Source organism: Suricata suricatta, chromosome 5 (assembly GCF_006229205.1).
Source record: "Suricata suricatta isolate VVHF042 chromosome 5, meerkat_22Aug2017_6uvM2_HiC, whole genome shotgun sequence".
NCBI classification, from domain to species: domain Eukaryota; kingdom Metazoa; phylum Chordata; class Mammalia; order Carnivora; family Herpestidae; genus Suricata; species Suricata suricatta.
In genome coordinates this window covers 138,345,976-138,359,223 of record NC_043704.1, presented here as the reverse complement: position 1 = coordinate 138,359,223, position 13,248 = coordinate 138,345,976, and the positions used below count along the sequence as shown (strand labels likewise).

General features: G+C 41.9%; 1 pseudogene; it reads left to right on the top strand.

The window, feature by feature from the left end:
* LOC115291280 overlaps positions 1-13,248 on the top strand; it is a 138,440-nt pseudogene that overhangs the window by 4,789 nt on the left and 120,403 nt on the right.

Sequence of the window (13,248 nt, the reverse complement as noted above, 5' to 3'; positions counted from 1 at the left end):
CTGAATCATTATGTTGTATATTTGAAATTTTTTATGTCAATTATATTGCAATAAAAAACCACAGTAAGTCTGCATGTATACGCTCTGTAGTCTCAATTTCTCTTATCAGGTCACCGTGAAAAGTTTGTTCCCATGAATATTTCTCCATAAGAATACTTAAAATAACCACCTGAATGAAGGATCTCGTGTGGTTAGAATTAGAAAATAAAACAAAAACGATACAAAAGACCAGGTCCTGGGAGTCTTTAGACTTTAGCAGCTCCATTAAATATAAATAAATCTATACTGCATAAGCCATTCTATATGGTATAAAATCTATACAATTAGATTCTAAAATTGTAGTTTTTTCACCCAAAATTCAGTTCTGAGAGACGTTCATGGCAAGTACGGATTCTTACTCATCAAGATAAATTTTATCTTTTTTAGCTTTTATTTTTTCACTTACAAGGTGCATAATAATTAAGGATTTTGGTTGCCAAGGGTGAAATGCTGTTTCAAACTCCAAGTTCAATTGTTTTGTGAATTTGTAATTGCACCCTTTCTGAGGGATGGGGAAGGCAGAGGAGGAAATTCACAAAAGTGACACAAAGCAGATAATAATAGAGTCCCATGAGCAATTCATGATAATATTCAAGGTACGAGGGAAGAAAGTGTTTTCATCACAAAGAATGATCTCTGATCACCCACCACTAGCCAGTACTGAGATGGCTAAAGATCTAAGGACCCACCTTGTATTTTGACAAGAGATTAAACATGTAGGTCTTGATTTCCAGAGAGAAATTCCTGTTTGTCTGAATCTACTGTGCCTGTGAAGTTGGGGGTATGGCTGTTTGAGAGAATTCAGCAGGTACTCACTTTGTGATCATGGCTGGTGACAAAAGATGGGTGGGTATTACCCTGAGCCAACTCCAAGTTTAAACTTGTCAGCAAACTTGACCTTGTGACCAGTATCAAAGGCAATCCCTACGTTGGATTGAGAGAGACCTAGAAGGATGGTAACATTTCACGAATGTACCAAGTGTTAGGAATTGTGCTGGCGGTCTTTAAATGTTCCATGTCAACCAATTCAAGTAACGATACACATGTCCAATTTATAGATGAGATCAGGAAGCATGGCAGAAAAATGTACATGGCATAACATTACAAAGTCCGTTAGCAGCAGAGCTAAGAATCTCTCCAAATATGATTACACTATCTTCTGCTTTATCCTGCTTCACTTTATTTTTTACATGCCAAGTACTTTTATATCATCCGGGATTCTCCCCCTCCCCCACATACACCCGCCAATGCCATGTCTGGCTATTGCACATTTTTAAAATGGTTTTAATGCTCTCCTCCCTCTTAGGTGCTGCATTTAAGGAGAGATGTCAGAGAAGGAAAAACCAGATGGTCACTAAGGTGAGCCCTCATTGACGGCATTAAGCATTTCTACCATTCTCAGGTTCTCAGCTTCGCAAAAATAGAAGAGGGAGGTCATTTGTTGATTCAGAGATGACTGGACTGTCACCACATTTTCAAGAAACTGACCACTAACACAAATTCTCATTTGCTAAGTTAAGTGGAGAAGCTATCTGTGTCCAGGGAGGTAAATCACGTCTTTTATGGAACTGCTTCTCGGTACAGGGTACTGGACATACTAAAGAGGAGAGGAAATCTGAAGTCTTCTATCCAGGCTGTAGAAAAATCTGATGCACTATTTCCATCCGACAGTCAATGCATACCTGTGATGAACTGTACCAGCTACACATAACTCACCTTTGGATAAAACTCCAGAAACATGGAAAACATTTGGATAGTATACTCTTTTTTTTCTGTGAGTCATTACATGTCTCATGATATCATGCCAACCAACGGAAAAGGCTGACATTTTACTTTAGATCATTTTGTCCTATTTTCCTTAGACTATGTAATTCTAGCAACATGTTTGCAGCTCTTCTGCTGTTCAGTCTGTTTTAGTCAAGTTCATCCACTATGACTTGGGTTCATGGGACAGCTGGATATCCATCTGCATGCAAAAGAATCAGGTTGGACCACGCCACACACAGAAATGAACTCGATATGGATCAGAGATCTAAATATAAAAACTCAAACTAGAAAACTATGAGAAGAAAAAACATAGGTCTAAATTTTAGTGGACCTCACATTAGGCAATGATTTCTAAGACAGGACACTAAAAAAAGTTAGATAAATTGTAATTTTTATAACTTTCATGCCTCAAATGGTACCATCAAAATAGTGAGAAGGGGAGTACCTGGGTGACTCACTCCATTAAGCTTCTGACTCTTGATTTTGGTGTAGGTCATGATCTCAGGGTTGTGAGATCAAGTCTTGTGTGGGACTCTGGGCTGGGTGTGGAGCCTTCTTAAGATTCTCTCTCTCCTTCTGCCCCTACCCTGCTCTCTCGCTTTCAAAAAATAAAAATAAAAAAGGAAGCAAAAGAAGGAGGAGGAGGAAGAAGAGAAGAAGGAGGTGGAGAAGAAGAAAAGAGAAAATAAAAAGGAAAAGTCAAAGAATGGAAGGAAGGATTTGCAAATCATAAATCTGATAAGGATATATAAAGACCTCTTACAATTCGATCACAGAGAGACAAAAAACCCAATGGAAAAGTGGTCAAAGTATTTGAATAGACACTCTGCCAAAGAAGCTATGCAAATGGTTAGAATGCACATGAAAAGGCCCTCACCACCGACAGTCATGAGGGGAATGCCAATCAAAGCCACACTGAGATGCCCGTCACTCTGTCACATAAAGCTGGGAGAAACAAATGTGAGGATGAGAGAATGTGGAGAAACTGAGCCCTCACCCATTGCTAATGGGAATGTAAAACTGTGCAGCTGCCTTGGAAGTTTGTCCCTCAAAAAGTCACACACAGAGCTACTGCATTACCTAACAGTCCCACTCTGAAGTATACACCCAAGAGAACTGGACAAAATATGTCCACACAAAAGCTTGTATGCAGAAATTTATAGCAGCCTCATTCACAATATCCAGTAAGTAGAAACCAAATGCTCATCAGATAAAAAATGGATAGACAAAACATTGTGTATCTACACAATGGAATATTATTTGACCATAAAATGAAGTACTGATGCATGCTATAACATAGGTGTATCTTTTAAAAAATGTTTATTTATTTTGAGAGAGAGGGAAAGAGTGCGAGCGAGAGAGCAGGGTTGGGGGAGGGCAGAGAGAGAGAGGGAGAGAGAGAATCCCAAGCAGACTTTGGCTCCACCAGGGGCTTGATCTCACAAACAGGGAGTTTCTGACCTGAGCCAAAAGCAAGAGTTGGACACTTAACTGACAGCCATCCAGGCGCCTCTACAACATAGATGACTCTTGAATACATCACTTTAAGTAAAAGAAGCCAGTCACAGAAGACCACATAGTGTAGGAGTCCATTTACATGAAATGCCCTGAAGCAGCATCTCCACAGAGACAGAAAGGGAAACAGGAGTTACTAGAAGCAGAGGTTAGGTGGATAGGTAATGACTGCTAATTGGGTGTAGGGTTTCTTCTGAGACAATAAAAATGTTCTTAAATTAGGCACTGGTGATGGTTACACAACTCTGAATACAGCACAACCTGTTATATTGTACACATTATAATGAGGAACTTCATGATATGTGAATTCTATCTCAGTAAAGCTGTTATCAAAATAAAGGTATCTTGGGGCGCCTGGGTGGCTCAGTCAGTTAAGCCTCCGACTTCAGCTCAGGTCATGATCTCACGTTTGTGGGTTCAAGCCCCGCGTTGAACTCTGAGCTGACAGGCCTGAAGCCTGCTTCCAATTCTGGGTCTCTCTCTCTCTGTCCCTCCCCCTCTCATGCTCTGTCTTTCTCTGTATCAAAAATAAATAAAACATTAAAAATTAAAAAAAAATAAAATAAAGGTATCTTTATTCATTAGTTTTGGAGTATGATTTTTTTGTTTATTTTTGAGAGAGGGAGGAGGGAGAGACAGAGCATGAGCAGGGGAGGGGCAGAGAGGGAGGGAGACACAGAATCTGAAGCAGGCTCCAGGCTCTAAGCTGTCAGCCCAGAACCCGACACAGGGCTTGAACCCATAAACCGTGAGATCATAACCTAAGCTGAAGTCAGATGCTCAACCGACTGAGCCACCTAGGTGCCCCTGGAGTATGATTTTTAAGAAATGATGACTAGCCCTCATGAAACAAAGTACTGTTATGAGGATGTGCACTTCCCCCACCCCACGCTGTAGGACACAGTAAAATGACCCACAGTATTTAGAATGTAATGTAAAGAGAAGAAAATAAGAGCCAAAAGGGGAAAGAAACAGGGTATTAATTAAAATAATATTCTGCTTACTTCCAGATCCTTTTATACCGCTGTTTTAGGACGTCACCCCGGGCAACTGTCAAATAAACAGCACCAACTTCTTAGAAGCTCATTGTAGGACTTAAGCCACCAGATTCTCTAAATGCATGGCCCCAAGTATACTGAATATTGTTCTGTATAGAATCCTTCTGTTGGGAGGTATTAATGCAGGAAAGCTTTTAACTGTTAAAGGAAATCTTTTCAGATAATAAGAGAACTTTACTAAATGGAAAGATGGCAATTATGCTAATAGCACGTGATGCTTCTTTGACCACCATTAGCTCAAGACCACAAGACTTATAACCCGGGTGTAGAGTTAGGTAGAGAAAGAGAGGAATACAGGGGCAGATAATTAGCAAAATTAGGTTAGTCTTATGATCTCGAAGGTTCTAGATAAAAATTCTAATACCAAAAATGTGTATTAACCGTAAGAATTAAACTTCCAGATACATAACGGCATCAGTTTCGAAACTGGTGCTAACATTCTTTATCAAAACCTATTTCATGAGGAAGAGTTCTGCTCTATTTTTCTCGAGCCCTCTACCAAATATCAAGTTCAGCATGAAATGTGAGGTCACCAGAATGACAGAAGAGTAGGGGTGTAAAATGTAGCATCTATCTTCTCTGATACACATGTATTTTTTAGTATTAGTAGTTTAAAGTCCCCGCCCTTCACTGACTGAAGTGCATATCGAGGGGAGAAAGGATTTTCCTATCTTCCTCGTGCCTTCCTTCTTCTCTTCCCTTCCTTCTCTCTGCCCGCTCTCCTTCATGAGCTCCTACATACACTTCGCTCCTTCCTTCTCTTCTCTTTTATTAGTAACATAATGGCTGTTCATGTGTTGTTCATAGTTTTTGCATTTCAAGCATTGAAGTCTTTTTAGAAGTGGCCTTCTCAGTCTTTTTTTTTTTTAATGTTTTATTTATTTTTGATACAGAGAGACAGAGCATGAGGGGGGAGGGGCAGAGAGAGAGAGAGAGGGCGACACAGACCGGAAGCAGGCTCCAGGCTCCGAGCTAGCTGTCAGCACAGAGCCCAGCACAGAGCCTGACGCAGGGCTTGAACCCACTAACATGAGTCTGACCTGAGCCGAAGTCGGAGGCTTAACCGACTGAGCTACCCAGGCACCCCCTTCTCAGTCTTTAGAAAGCAAGTCGAAGGGCGTCTAGCAGACTCAGTTGGTTAAGCTTCAGGGCTCTTGATTTTGGCAGGTCGTGTTATGGTGCAAATGAGCCCTGTATCAGGCTCTGTGTTGAGAGTATGGAGCCTGCTTGGGTCTCGGTGTCTCTCTCTCTCCCTCTCCTCTCTTCCTCTGTCCCTTTCCCCTGCTTGCCTGCTCTCTCTCTAAAAACAAGACAAAACAGGGCACCTGGGTGCCTCAGTTGGTTAAGCGTCTGGCTTCGGCTCAGGTCATGATCTCACGGATCATGGGTTTGAGCCCTGTGTCGGGCTCTGTGCTGACAGCTAGCTCAGAGCCTGGAGCCTGTCAGATTCTGTGTCTCCCTCTCTCTCTGACCCTCCCCTGCTCAAGCTATCTCTCTCTGTCTCTCAAAAATAAATTAAAAACAATTAAAACAATTAAAACAAAACAAGGAAGCCAGTAGAATGAATATTTTGCCATAGAAATGTAAAGCAAGAAATTGCCAATCTGCTGTTTTGAGGTAAAACAGGGTACCATGTCTTGGAAAGTATGTGGAGCTTAAATCATGTTGATGAGTAAAATCAGATGAAATATCCAGATACTCCATTACATCTATTGTTTTTATTTACTGTTAAATTCTTATAATAGTTTTAAAAAATGTTTTAATTTATTTTTGAGAGAGAGAGGGAGAGATGCAGCATGAGCAGGGGAGGGTCAGAGAGAGAGGGAGAAATAGAACCTGAAAACAGGCTCTGGGCTCTGAGCTAGCTGTCAGCACAGAGCCCGATGTGGGACTTGAACCCACGAACTGTGAGATCATTGAGATCATGACCTGAGCTGAAGCCGGGCGCTCAACTGGCTGAGCCACCCAGGCACCCCTTACTGTTAAATTCTAACAGCGTTGTTCTTGGCACAGTAATTCCTAAATGAATGAAACCTGACAGTCACATTACAAACAAACACATCAGAAATCTAAATGTTTATTTTCTTTTTGTGTTTTGAAGTTTATTTAATTTTAAGAGGGATAGAGAGACAGAGAGCGAGTGGGGAAGGGGCAGAGAGAGACACAGAATCTAAAACTCTAGGCTGTGAGCTGTCAGCACAGAGCCCCACAAGGGGTTCGAACTCACAGACCTCAAGATCATGACCTGAACCGACCGAGCCACCTCAGGCAGCCCAGAATTCTGAATATTTCTGAGGAATACACAAAGAGGGTATTTAGAAAAGCCAACGAAGTAGAGTTAAAACAAAGACCCCGTGAAACAATTCAAATGTAGCCCTTTCTCAAACAGTGCTGGCTTGGGGGTTGTTGATCTTATAAGGTATCTGGAGTTATTTGATTTATATAACCCTGAAGTTGATTTTAATGTAGAAAACAGGTGATGGAAGTCTCTAGTATCTGAATAAGTTTTGGAGTGCTTTAAGGCATTTTTTATTCAGAGATACAAGTGCGGTGGGAAAAAAATCAGATTTCTACCCATTTGGTTTGCTGTTTGTTTCCAATTTCTGTTTTAAGGCACCAATAAAAAAGTGAGTAATAGTCAAAGAGAGCTGTTTGTAACAAAACATTTGCACCACACGAGTATGTCCGTGTATGGGTTTCTTCACTCTGCCCTCTTACCCTGCAGCCGCACTAAAGGGCTATAATTAAGAAAGAGAAACGTGGTCAACCACATGAAACAGAACACTGGCTTGTTACATTTATGGAATGTTTTGTCTGTGATTTAAGTGAGCAAAGAGCCTGATGGCTCTTACAGACACAGAGGCAAAAGGCCAGTTGGACTTTACTGCGACAAAGAATGAACACCCTTCCCTGTTTGCCTGAATTCTGAAAATACCTATCTCTGTTCAGTGAGGAGAAAGAGGTTTCTTTTATAGTTCAGTATCCTACTTCACCTCAAATATCTCTATTTGTTAAGATTTACTATCATTGGAAGCCCAACTTCCAGAACCTTCTCTGATCTTCTGAGTAAAGTGTTCCTTATATTATTTGATGAAGGAAATGATGGGTGGTATTTGCCATGCGGGGGGAAGTCTGCTGGAGAGGTTCTCTCCACATGTTATAACCAAAGATTTCAGACAAAATACAGAAAGCAAATGAGTCAACAGTCAACTGCAGGCCAATAGCGAGGAAAGGGAAAACCTGAAGAATGATCAGATCCACAGAATGTTCTGGTTACGATGGCCTAAGTTGTAGAACTACACAATGGGCATGGATGGCAATGTTCAGTGAAACCCTTTCTTGTGGCCAATGAGGAAAAGGGGTTTCTGTTAGCCAGAAGTTGCTGGGGGGACACCCGAGGTTTTCGGGGAGCTTTGTTCTCACCCAGCCCTGCCCTGCGAACAGTCCCGGTCATCAACTGTATGGATGTGGTGGGGACAGTAACAGTGGCAACAAGGTCACAGGTGTTCAGGCTCCAAGAGAATAACTACTGAAAGAGGAACCGGTAAAACAGGTCTCCGAGGGCTGAGGTATGTGGGGAGAATCCCCGTAGATTTTTTCCCCTTCTTTTCTCTTATTGCTTCACCCCAAGGGTGGATGTAGTCACTCACAAATATGCACAAGTAAAGTGGAGAAACAAGTTTCTGGCTCAAGAAACCAGGATAAAGGTTCTTTCTGGAACCAGAGAGTGTGGGAAGATAGATCCCAGGGAAGAGAGGACTGGGGAAGGGGATTCCCTAATTCTGTATTATAATGGATACACTTCCCAGCCTCACTTTCAATCCACGCATGCCCGGAAGAGATGCAAATCATGGGGTTCAGAACATGCCACCCCACAACATGGCACTTTAGCATACTGAGTATTTTAAGCTAAAGCTTGACATTGAGAAATGTCACATGCAGGAAGGACTCTTTGACCCCCCCCCCCTTTTTTTTAAGCTAAATCAGGTCATAGAAACAGAAGGTGCTAGAAGGACTCTGATTTCTCCCTTTTCTCCTGAAGGAGGTCATAAGACCTTTTTGTGAGAGGTGACCTTCTTATTCTTGGAGGAAATGAGCATCCTCATTTCTGTGAAGATGAAAAGGGACAGAGTGGAATCCAAGTGAACAGACCTTGCTAAGCTTCCCCCAGTTTACCTTTCTTAGTACTTATCTTTCTGTCCTACTACATTTACTCAGGACTTTACACTCTTCATTGAACCTAATGACAAAGGTCAGTTTAACTATTCCTTCAGGCATTCATTTCTTTATGAAGGCTCCTGTGTTAAGTAAAACTTCTTATAAATAAACTTATGTGCTATTCTCTTGTTAATCTGTCTTGTATCAGTCTAATTTAGAGAGGCCCAGGCAGAAAAGGGAGGGTAGTAGCAAAGACTTTTTTCTTCCTCTCAATGGAGAAAGAAATAATACAGATGAAAGCAGGATAGAAAGAAACTGAAAATAGAAAGAGAAAATAAAAACAAAAGCTAATTCTTCATAAAGAGCAATAAAGTTGATTAAGTGCCCAGACAAAATGACCAACAAAGAGAGAAGTCAAATTACCAATATAAAGAATAAATGAAGGAATATCACGATAGACCCTACAGACCCAAATTTGATAACTGAAATGAAATGTATCAATACTTTTAAAAACATAAACAATCAAAACTTACTCAATAAGGAAAATATAACCTAGATAGCCCATAAATATTAAAAATTGAATTCATAGTTAAAACCCTTTCCATAATATTCCAACCTGACGTGGTTTCCCCAGTGAATTCTAACAAATATTTAAGAAAGAAATAGAGCATTTCTATCCAATTTATTTCAGAAAGTCTAAAATGAAGTAGTATTTCCAAACCCATCAGCATTAATTTTATAGCAAAACCAGATAAAGATATTACAAAATAAAAACCCCAAAACAAAACAACCCAAAACTATAGACCAACATCCCTTGTGGAAAAAAAAAAAATCTCGAGGGAGGAGCCAAGATGGCGGAGAGGAAGGGAGCTCTGTAAACTCCGTCTGCCCCGTCTATCGAACTGAGAAGGACATTACTCTCATCTGCAAGAGCGGAAGGAGAAAATACGGACTCCAGAAAGAAGACAACCTCAAAGATACCTGAGTGAGTGAGTGCAAACTGGACAGATTGGAAAACCGGCCAGCCCGAGACGGGCAGGGGAGGTGGGAGCCCCAGCCCAACGTGGGGCAAGCCCGCGAGCCTGAGAGACAAAGGGAAGAGACAGAGAGACTGAACACGCTCATAGTACTGTCTCTGGGGAAGAGATAAAGAACGTTTAACCCCGCTCGGAGAGAGAAACTCTCACTCCATATATAACCGCTGGACAGTGTGAATCCAGAACTCAGGTGGCACAAGAAAAAAAAACAGTCGCCACCCCCGCGAGATCCCAGCTCGGAGTCAGTGGTGGCAGTGGCGCCCCTGAGGGTGTGCACTCCGGCCTCTGCTGCAGGAGCAGGAGCACACACCTCATTTCCATAGTGCATCTCGTCTCAGGCTTTGGCCGCACGAATCCCGAATCCCAGGTGCCAACAGGGAAAAAATAGCCCCCACTCCTACGCGATCCCGGCAGGGAGTTGGCGCGGTGACAGTGTGTGCTTTGCAGCGGCTGCAGAGCGCGCACCTCATTTCCTGCAGCTAATTTCTGGCAGCGCCCAGCTCCTCGGGCAGCGGCAGTCGAATCCTGGCTGGCGCCAAGAAAAACTGCTCTCCCCCTACGCGATCCCAGCTGGGGGCTGGGAGTCGGCGGTGGCATCTGAGGGGGTGCGAACTTCACCTCCTGCAGTGCACCTCACCTCTGGCAGCAGCAGAGTGAATCCCTGCCGGTGCCAAGAAACTGCTCCCTCCCCCTAAGCGATTTCAGCTGGGAGTTGGGGCAGCAGCAGCAGCAGCAGCGGCGGCGGCAGCTCACACTTGGGCTGTGGCTGCAGGAGATTGCATCTCGCTTCTGGCAGTGTACCGCACCTCAGGCAGTGGCAGTGTGAATCCTGCAGGCACCAAAAGAAACTGCTCCCTCCCCCTACGTGATCCCGGCTGGGAGTTGGCGGCTGTGTCTGTGAGGGCGAGCACTTGGCCTCCTGCAGTGCACCTTACCTTCGGCAGCACCAGCACAAATCCCTGCCAGCACCAAGAGAAACTGCTTCCTACCGCTACGAGATCCTAGCTAAGAAGCCAGCCACCAAAGCAAGTACGTCTCATGTGTGGTAGCATAAAAGTGCATGGACTAGGATTTTGAAGCAAGGTGGGCCTGGAAAATACAGTTTGGCTCAGCTGTGGCACAAGGAGATCGGACTCATAAGAGTGGCCTGCAATGCTTAGTTTCAGTGTAGCTTGGGGCACCGCCATTCATCTCTCTGCCACCACCAAGGCGGGCCCTCCGAGAGCGGCCCGAGACCTACGTACACCAAACTATGCCTGACCACGAAGGGCAGCTGCTGCTTTTTTTGGTACATATTTTTTATTATTATTACCTTTTTTATGTTTTTATTATTTGAAAAAATAAAGCTGGATTACCTTTTGTACATTTATTTTTTATTATTATTACCTTTTTTACATTTTAAAATTTTTTACTCTTTATTTTCCTTTTTCCTTTCTCCCTCTTTCTTTTCTTTTTTTTCTCTTGCCATCCAGATATATTCTATCTTATCTCATCACTATACCTCCCCTCACCTGGTTATACACTTTTAGACGGTCCATTGTCCTTTGTTGTCTTTGCCCCCCTTTATTTTTTTAATCTCTTCTTTTCTCTCTTTCCTCTTACTTTTCTTTTCTTCCTTTCCCCCTTTTGTTTGTTTGTTTGATTTGTCTGTGCATTTGCGTGCCTCTGTCCCCTGTGTGTTTGTCTGTCTGTTTTCCTTTTCAGGGCTACCCCAAGAAACAAGCCTAAGTACTCATGACAAAGAGTCCCAAATATCGCCAAGTAGGGAAATAAAATAACCAAAGGCAAACAAGAGAAACTGAGAGACATCATTAAAGAACATTTCCTAAAACAACAGGCCGTGGACAGCTAACAAGCCTCCTTTAACAGAGCAGTACTACCAGGTGCACAGTGCACAACGAGTTTTTAAAACTGACAAGTGACAGAAAACTAGCCAAAATGACAAAACGAAATAACTCTCTCCTGAAGAAATGCCAGTAAGAAGTCACAGCCAAAGAACTGCTCAAAACAGATCTAAACAACATAAGTGAACAAGAATTTAAAACAATTGTCATAAAATTAACCACTGGGCTTGAAAAAAACCATCTGAGAAGCTACTGAGACAATGAGTAGGGACTTTCAAAATAGGTGTGATGAGTTAAAAAAAAAAGGCTATAAATGAGGTGAATAATAAAATGGAGGTGGCCACCTCAAGGATTGAAGAGGCAGAGAGAAAAAGACACAGTTATAGCAAAAGACAAAGCTGAAAAAAAAAAAGAGAGAGAAAATGATCCAGGAGCAAGAAAGGAGAATTTGAGACCTGAGTGATACAATAAAATGGAACAACATTATATCATAGGAATTCCTGAGGAGGAAGACAGAGAGAAAGGTCCTGAAGGGATACTAGACCAAATTATAACTGAGAATTTCCCAAATCTGGGGAAAGAGACATTCAAATTCATGAGGCACAAAGAACTTCCTTAAGACGTAACTTTAATTGACCTTCAGCATGACATATCATAGTGAAACTGGCAAAATATAAAGAGAGAATTCCAAAAGCAGCTAGGGATAAAAGGGCCCTAACATACAAAGGGAAATCTATCAGAGTGGTTACAGACCTATCTAATGAAACTTGGCAGGCCCGGAAGGAATGGCAGGAAATCTTCAATGTGATGAAAAGAAAAAACATGCAGCCAAGAATCCTTCATCCAGCAAGCCTGCCATTCAAAATAGAGGGAGAGATAAAGTGTTCCCAAATAAAAATTGAGATAATTAATGACCACCAAACTAGCCCTACAAGAAATCCTAAGAGGGACTCTATGAGGGAAATGTTGCAAAGAATACAAGGTACCAGAGACACACTATAAACATGAATTCTATGGAGAACACAATGACTCTAAACCCACATTTTTCAATAGTAACACTGAATGTAAATGGACTGAATGCTCCAACCAAACGACATAGGGTAGCAGAATGGATAAAAACTCAAAATCCATCTATTTGCAGTCTACAAGAGACTCATTTTAGACCTGAAGATACCTTCAGGTGGAAAGTAAAGGGAGGGAAAATATCTATCATGTGACCAAAAGCCAAAAGAAAGCCAGGGTAGCCATACTTATATCAGACAAACTGGACTTTAAAGTAAAGGCAGTAACAAAAGATGAAGAAGGACATTATATAATAATTACAGGGTCTCTCCATCAGGAAGATCTAACAATTATAAACATCTATGTGCCCAATTCAGGAGCACCCAAATACATAAAACAATCACAGACAGCAACAATCTTATTGATAAGAATGTGCTAATTGCAGGGGACTTTAATACTCCACGGACAGCAATGGATAGATCAACCAGCACAGAAAATCACTAAAGAAGCAATGGACCTGAACGACACATTGGAACAGATGGAATTAATAGATATATTTAGAACTCTGCATCCTGAAGTTAGAAAATTCACCTTCTTTTCGAGTGCACATGGCACATTCTCCAAGATAGATCAAATACTGGGGCATAAAGCAGCCCTCCATAAATATAAACGAATTGAGATCATACCATGCACACTTTCAGATCATAATGCTATGAAACTTGAAATGAACCACAGGAAAAAGTCTGGAAAACCTCCAAAAATGTGGAGGCTAAAAACCACCCTACTAAAGGATGACTGGGCTAATCAGGCAATTAGAGAAGAAATTAA